Below are 8,574 nucleotides of genomic sequence, written 5' to 3' on the forward strand. Positions count from 1 at the left end.
GGTTACTTTTGTCAGAGATGGGTATTCCTTTGCCGTTCATATATTGTAGGTGTATGAATTCAGCAAAGTAATCCAATATAGTTCAGTAGTCCATAATAGTAGTGGGTTATCTGCATGACAGGCAAAGTCAGAAGTCATTGACTTGAGTCATTCATAGCTCAGTATATTAATATGGTTTTACTTTTTATAATTCGCTTTTGCACTTTTCTACAGGATAGTTAAGACCAGGATAAAGCAAAACCTGTATAACAAGAAGTGTAGCTTTTGTATCTGCCAAGGTCAGTCAAATCCCCTCAGGATTTACCCTGAAACCCTGTACAGTAGCTTGTAGATCTTTTGTCAGTGTCAGCCATGTGGATGAGTCACGGCCATTGCTTGGCCAGTTTGCTGTCCGTGAAAGCCTGAGAGAGTGTTTTCTCTCCATGTGACTTTATTGGGCATTCTTTACATAGCTGATCATTTTCCTCTAGGGATGCATAATCTCCTTGATCAGAAACGTTGGGACACCACTGAGTTATAGGCTATTACAGCACATGTACTCTTATGTCCTGTGTCCTCACTGAGCTTGAAGGGCTAGAGCCAAAATGTGGCTATCCTTGTAACCCTTCTTTTTCTATAATTTTTTGGTCTGTAAAGTTAAGTTGTTAACCCTCCAGAAGGGAAGCTTGATGATATCATTACCCTAAAACATAGACTGTTGAGCAGAGCATTAGTATCTGTCTGAATATCAAACACCTTACACATATCATGCAACAGATATTTTCTATGAATTGTTGATGTGCAAAACTCTAAATCTCTACAGAATGTGAAAAAAATTTAAAAAGTAAACAAAATATAGTTTAAAATAGAAATAGCCAATTGCAAATTTTTATACAGAAATTTTGTAATCTAACCATATGCAACCCTGTAGCATGACAGTCCTAAGATATTTTTTTCTTGTCTCCTGTTTTCATTTGTTACCTTTTATTCTTTTGTTTTTTTAAAAAAAGCATTTACTTGAGAGAGAGTATATCTGTAATTGATATGACATTAGATGCAGCACGCTTTTAGAAGACCAGAATGACAAGTATTGCAGACATGGCCATAGTATTACACATTGCTATCGTCAGTGCAGTTGCTTATTTCACATAAGGTATCAACATATATAGTTAGTCAGGGTGAAAATCCTAAAAATTAATTGTTTTCTTACATACACTTAAGCATGACCTATGGACTAGTATGTGGTCTATTTTAGAAAATGTCCAATGTGCAGTTGAAAAAAATTTGTATTCAGCTGTGCTTGGGTGGAACACAATGCATATGTCCAGTGAGTCCATTTGTTCTAAGTTGTGGTTCATTTCTGCTACTAATTTCTTAAATTTTTTGTCTGGTTGACCTATCTTTTTGCGATAGGGGGTGTTATGGTCTTTTGTTAAGATTGTGGTATTGGATATTAGATTTTTCATGTCCATTAAGATTTGTCTTTCATAGTTTGGTGCTTCCATGTTTGGTGCATACATACTTATGAGTGTTACCTCTTCTTCTTGGATTTTTCCCCTAACCAGTATGTAGTGGTCTTCTTTGTTTTGTTTGATTATTCTTGGTTTGAAGTTCAGACTATCTGTGAACAGGATTGCTACCTCTGCTTTTTTTCTGAGGTGCTGGGATGTGTAACATTGTTTTCAACCCTTTGACTTTCAGCCTATGAATCTCTTTATGAATTAAATGTGTTTATTATATAAAGTAAATTGTTGGATTTTGCTTCCTCATCCACTGTGCCTGTCTATTTGTTTTAATTGGTGAATTCACTCCATTTACATTGATGGTTATAATTGAGATGTATTTACTTATTTTGTTTTTTGTTTGCTTGATTTGTTTTTTGTGGTACTGGGGATCAAACTCAGGACCTTATGCTTGCCAGGTAAGTTCTTATGCCTCCTGAGTTCTCTCTCTCTCTCTCTCTCTCTCTCTCTCTCTCTCTCTCTCTCTCTCTCTCTTTGTGAGCTCTCTCTCTCAACCAGGGATTGAACTCAGATTTACCCACTATTGTTTTCCCTTTTTTAAATCTGTTTAATTGTTCATCCTGTTTGGTGGGTTCTTTCTGTTCTCATTTGTAGAGTTCTGGTCGTCTTGGTCCCTCTGTAGAATATCTTTTAGTAGTCTGTGTAGAGTTACCTTTGTCCTCATGAAATTCTTTAGTTGATCTTTGTCATGGAAGTATCTCACTTATTCATCAAACTTGTAAGAGTTTTGCAGGGTATAGTCGTCTGGGCTGGAATTTGTTTTCATAGAGGACTTGAAGTACTCTGCTCCATGCTCTTCTTATCTTCATGGTTTGTGAAGAGAAGTCTGCCATTATTCTGTTGGCTTTTCTTTTAAAAGCTATCTGTCTTTTCTCTAGTATCTATATTGGTCTTGTACTTTTCTATATTGTTCTTGTGCTGGATTTCTGGGATCTTGACTAATATATGTTTGTATGTATTTTAATTGGATTGATGTTATTTGGAGTTCTATATGGTTGAGTTACCTGAATGTCAGATTGTTTCCCCATATTTGGGAAGTTTTTTGCTATTACTACTGCACATATTATTTTTCATATCATTTGGTTTGACTCCTTTCTCATTTATGCCTATTATTTTCATGTTGTTCATCTTTGCATCATCTTGCAGATGATGAATTATATTTACCTGCACCCTAGTTGCTTTTAAGACATCTTTTCTTTCCTTTCCACTAGCTGCAAAGATGTCTTCAAGATCTGGAACTTTATCTTCACTTTCATTCAAATGATTTTGCAAGCTTATGATTGAGATTTTATGTTCCTGTGTATCTCTTTGACTCTGCTTCATGTGATCTATTTCTTTTCTATATTGCTGATTCAAGGCTTGCATTGATTTTCTGTACTTCTCTAATTTTATCAGTGTCTTCTTTTCTTTTCTTTTCTTTTTTTGGTGGAACTGGGCAATAACTCAGGCTCTTGCACTTGTCAGGGAAGCACTTATTCTACTAAGCCATCTTCCCAGCCCATCAGTGTCTTCTTGAGAAGCAGTTATTATAGGTATCCTTTCTTTTATTGTAGGTGCACTTTATTTTCTCACTTCAGAGATTTTTTTTCTGATATGATTTCCTCCCTATGTTTCTGGAGTTGATTCTTTACTTCATAAGCTATTAATTTAGTGATTTCTTTTCTTATTTCAGAGGTTATTTGTGATCTGATTTCCTGTTTACCTTTCTGCAACTGTTTGTTTTCTTTAGAATCTATTAATTCAGATATTTCACCTGTGTGATCCCCAATTTCTTCTTTGCCTGTTTTTTCTGCACTTATTCTGGGTGGGCTCCATGCCTGAAACTGCATTTTGCTCCTTTTCTTTGTCATTTTGTATAGCACTCTCCTCTGACCTTTGGCGTGGAGCTTTGGTACCGTTTTAACCTTAGCACCTATGGAATTTCTTGCCCAAGAGATTATATGGTTAAGACAGGTTTAACTTTGTATTTATAGAATTACAATTAGGAACACTAAGAATGAGTAGCGATGTTTGGCAGTTGACAAACTTGTGTAACTAATCGGTTTGTATTTTAGACAGTAAAAGCAAACATTGTCTGTGCAGCTAAGCAGATATTAAATTGGTAATTTGCATTCAAGATATTTCCCCTAAATTCTGGCGAATCCCCTCCCCTTGATGTACCTGGGGTCTTCCAGGCAGACTGATTCACCTGGTTACCTGTTGCCCCCTTTGTACATCAAGATTTAAAAAGAGAGGACACTCTCATAGATCTGGGTTCATCAAAGTTTCTAAGCTTACCAAGTCTGGACCTACCAACTTCGCTCTTGTCCAGATGTGCCTGGTCTTGGTCTCACTGCTGTGCTCAGCTTCTTGTTTCAGCTTGTAGAGGTGAACTCACTGTGCCACTCTGGCAAGATATTCTGCTCCTGGATTAGCTGGATGCATCTAGTTTCTAGCCTTTCTGCAGGGAGTTGCTGCAAGGTTCCATAAGAGGCCTGGTGCAGGGCTTGGGGTCTGGCTGGAGAAGGGTCTTGGGCCTGGCGCGCAGGGGGATGGTTGCACACACATGCAGGGCCTGGAGTCTGGCTAGGGTGGGGTCTTGGGCATGATGAGCAAGCAGATGATTCCAAACACACTCCTGGCCTAGGAGCTGGTTTCCTCCATCTCCTCTCCCAGAGCCCATCTTTCGTCTCCTCACCAAGTTATCCCAAAATCTCCTTTTAGTCTCTGCTTCTGACTCTCTCCCCTGCAAATGCTTGGACTCCTACCTGAATTAGACAACCTTTGAATTCCTTCAGCGTTCCTTCCCAGATTTCTCCAATACTGACATCATTTTCTGCTCTTTTGTTTTCTATTTCATCCTGATTTCCCCCTGAAGATGACATTGTCTACTCATCTCCAAGCTCTGCACCTCTCAGCTAGCCCTGGCTCTACTCTATGAAGTCCTCTTGACACGCTGGGCCACTCTTTCCCCCTATTTAGCCTGCCTCTCTGAATGGGGTTGCCTGCTTGGAGGGCCTTGGCTCTACATCCCTTTTGGGACTCTCACAAATAGATCATGATATTTAGTTTCTTCTAACAAGGCCACCCCACTCTGTCTTCTCACTACTATCAACAATTATTCTTCATTACCTCTCAGAACTATTCTTCTGTCCTTGACTGCCTCATGTCTGTTCTTAAAGGCCCCTTGGACCTCTCTGACCTCCAAGTCAAAGGCATAGTTTTCCTCTGTCAAACAGTCTGGCCACAGAATAAATTGGATAATGGCACAAGCTCGTGACCAGAAGGCACTCTAGATTTTAATACAGCCCGTGATCTAGATCATGTCGCTGAAATGATAAACTATCCGAAGTCACATAAGTCCAGTCCTTTTTAGAGCTTCATGGCAGGTCTCAACTCTGTATTCCTTGTAACCCTCAACAAATCCTTCTTGCCTGAAGACTTAAAGCTACTACCCTAGAAGATCTTCCCTCTATACCATCTTTCCTGAACTTCTGAATGACCTTCCTCCACGCTGCCATGCACATCAGCAACACACTGTTCATCTCCTGGAGGCAACTTCCCCTCCTCCCCTTTACCAGTGGCCACCTTCATCTTCTTCTCTTCCTCTTTCATTGCTGTTCCTTCTCCTTGCCTCCCTCTTCTAACCCCACCCTCCTCCTCTGATTCCCCTTGTAGTTCTGTTTTTCCATCTTCATTTGGCTGGTCTCCCTTCTTCTGTAATTTAAATATCTTACTCAAGTGTACCTGCTATCTTGGGATCACATCTATGTCATTCTATCATCCAGCCTAATCACAGAGGAAAAGGAGTCTGGCTGTCTGGCTGTGGAGGCACAATTAGACGAGGTCCAGCACACATATGTCACTTTACTCCCTGGGATCCAAGGGAGACCATAGGGAGGACCCTAATTGAACTATCAATCATAAGGGCAAGATGCCCACACCCAGGACTAAATGCTCATCTGTCTGACTTCAGGACTTACAAAGAGTTCCTGAAACGCTGTCAATAGGAAAAAACTGAGATCAATTACCCAGGGTGCAAATGAAAACCCTGCCCAACTTCATGGCACACTTCTCAGTGACCCTTATCCGCTATCCCCTGCTACACCTACTAGCCCTGAGTGGGAGTTCATTCAGAACAACCATTTCATTTCCCAGTCATCTCCAGATATTATGAAAAAACTCAAAAGACTTGAAGATAGCCCAAACACCCTCCCCCCAATGAGATGTCCTAAACCTGGTCTTCAAGGTTTAAAATGAAAGGTAAGTACAGGAGGCCAAAAATAAATTGTCTCTTGCAAAAAAGTAGTATGAGATCCTGGTAGCCAGCCTTGGGCCCTCTCAATAGAAAAAGACTCCCAGGCCTAATATCAAGTCACCCACAAGACCTTGCTTCAAATGCAACCAAGAGGGTCACTGGACACAAGAATGCACAAACCCCAAACTGCCCCCCAGGCCATGTCCATTCTGCAAACAAATTGGCCACTGGATGATGGACTGTCCCTCACACAAAAAGGCGGAAATGTCTGCTACTGAGGTAAGTCCCAGACAAGCAGTGCTTGTGGACCCACTGGGCTTTGCAGGTGATGATGCAGTTTGAAGGGACCCTGGGATCCCAGTATCCACAGAAATCCAGCTTACCTATGAGGAACCTAAGGTTGCTGTCCAGGTGGGAGGTAAGCCTGTTTCATTTCTTTTAGACAAAAGTGCCTCCTGTTCTATCCTCCCATCATCCCCAGGTCCAACATTCCCTTCAAACATCCCTCTAGATCCATCTCCCAACCAGTTTACCAATTATTTGCGCCTGTTTTCATTAACTCCATGTCTCTTTAGGCAATATGCAGAACTATGTCTCTCTAAGCCTGATAACAGTTCAGCACTCCTACAAGTTCAGACAGGAGAACAAGTCTTCCTAAAGGACCTCAACTCTCCATTCAACTTGCCTCACTAGTTTGGCCCACATACCATTATCCTAAGTATGCCAAAGAGCATGTCAAACACAGCAAAGCTCCTGGGAGTACAAGCCTGGGTCCAGCAATCAGCTAATCCTACCAGACCTTTCCAAATGTGACCCCTCTGATAATGACAACTCTCCCTGATCTGCAGACTCTCAGTCCCACAATGATCCCATTCATCAGGAAGAAGCCAGATTATTTATTCTCCCTTTCCTATCAAATAGAGTCTGGGATAACAAGTCAGGACTTAAAGATTTCCAGGCACCTTGCCCTAAACGTTCTTTCTCTTGGTTCCCAGGCACCCTGCCCCCAAACTCTCTCCCCATTTGCCTCATACAGAGCCAAACCCAAAACCTGACCTAACTCTGGCCTAAGCAAAATTTCACCTGCAACCTGGCTGTTACAGCTTGCAATTACTTTCCACAAGGAAGACAAATGATGTTCCCATGTGACCTGGCTGTTCCATCCCACAATCACCTTCCTTAAAAGATCCTATAAAGTCTCCTGTACCCTTTGTTCAGTGCTGTCTTTTTCCGTGACACACCTCGCCCCATGAGCTTCTTCCGAGTGAGTTTCCAATAAACCTGCTTTTATTCTTGTCAGTATGTCTTCTCGGATTGAACATGGGATAGGATGCCTCAATTTTTGGCCTTTCAAAATCAACATAAAGGACCAACCAGATACCTCAGGGGACTTATGCTTCTGCTTATGCAGGTGGAGGGACCAGGGTTCAATCTCCTGCATGCCATGCTGGCCCTGGAGCCAGGGCAATTGATTCTCAGAGTGATAGCATGCGCATATAGTCCCAGTGCTGGAGAGGCTGAAAACAGGAGGATCACTATGTGTCCAATCTATGTAGTGAGACCGTGTACAACCTGTACTAAATACATAAAAATAAAAAAGTTTAAAATAATAAAAACAACAAAAAATTAATATAAAAATTTGCTCTATCAACTTATTTCAAATATTCAAGCTTCTGATATCATCCACAATGACTAGGTATGGTGGTGGCAGGTGCCTGGGATCCCAACACGGAGAAGCTGAAAAAAGCAAAATCATTATAATTGGAGCTGTGTGGTGAGACCCTGCAGACACTGTATAACCTGTATTAAATAGAAAAAAAAGAATGGTTTACTTTTTGCATAATGCTGTCCTCAGATTGGTTTATATTAGCAAATATAAGCATGCAAAATTTGTAAATAAACTTCATACGAAATTAAGAAGGAAAACAAAAATATGAGAGCATTAAGTGATCCTTTCAGCAGAACATCAGAAAAACTAGTACAATTATGAAAGCTACACATAAATCATAAATATGGCTTTTTCCTTCTTTCTTCCATTTATCTTTTGCCTCATCCAAGTTTTTCTTTTCTTTTTTCTTTCTTTCTGTCTTTCTTTTTCTTTTTTTTTTTCTGAACCAAGGAATGAACTGAAGCCTTTCAGCTTACCAGGGAAGCACTTATTCCAGTGAGCCATTTCCCCAGCCCCCGTTTTTTAAAAAAATAATTTTATTGAGAAACAAATAGAAATGAGAGTTTCAAAACTGATTAGTAGGACACTTTCAATAATTAATATACTGCATAACATTGTCTTAGTGGTTATTCATTTTATAAGATGCAGACATGATATTCTGTCCACAAGCACTATTAGAACAAGCGTTTCTACTCATTGAATTGAGAGAAAGTAGCTGTACATCTATACTATTTTGAATACCCAGACACAAAATGTCCCTTCATTTGTATCCCCTTTTTCTGTTTAGTTTTGTCAAAGAAGGGTATTCCATTGTTATTTAAATATTGTAGGCACATAAATACAGCAAAATATTCTAATATACTCCAATAGTCCATAATGGTAGTGGGTTTTCAATAGGAATGACAGTGTCAGAAGTTGTTGACTTCAGCCTTTTACAGCTCTGCATGTTAATATGGCTTTAGTTTTTATTCGCCGTTTGTAAACTTTTCTGCTGGACGGATAAAACCAAGATAAGACCTATATAAGAAGCAAGACCTATATAAGAAGAAATGTAACTTTTGTATCTGATAAGGTCAGTTAAATCCCCTCAGGATTTATCGTGAAACCCTGTACCACAGTTTGTAGATCCTTTGCTAGTGTCAGCCATGTGGATGAGTCATGGCCAT

Source organism: Octodon degus, unplaced genomic scaffold (genome assembly GCF_000260255.1).
Source record: "Octodon degus isolate 3935 unplaced genomic scaffold, OctDeg1.0 scaffold00491, whole genome shotgun sequence".
In the NCBI taxonomy this organism is placed as follows: domain Eukaryota; kingdom Metazoa; phylum Chordata; class Mammalia; order Rodentia; family Octodontidae; genus Octodon; species Octodon degus.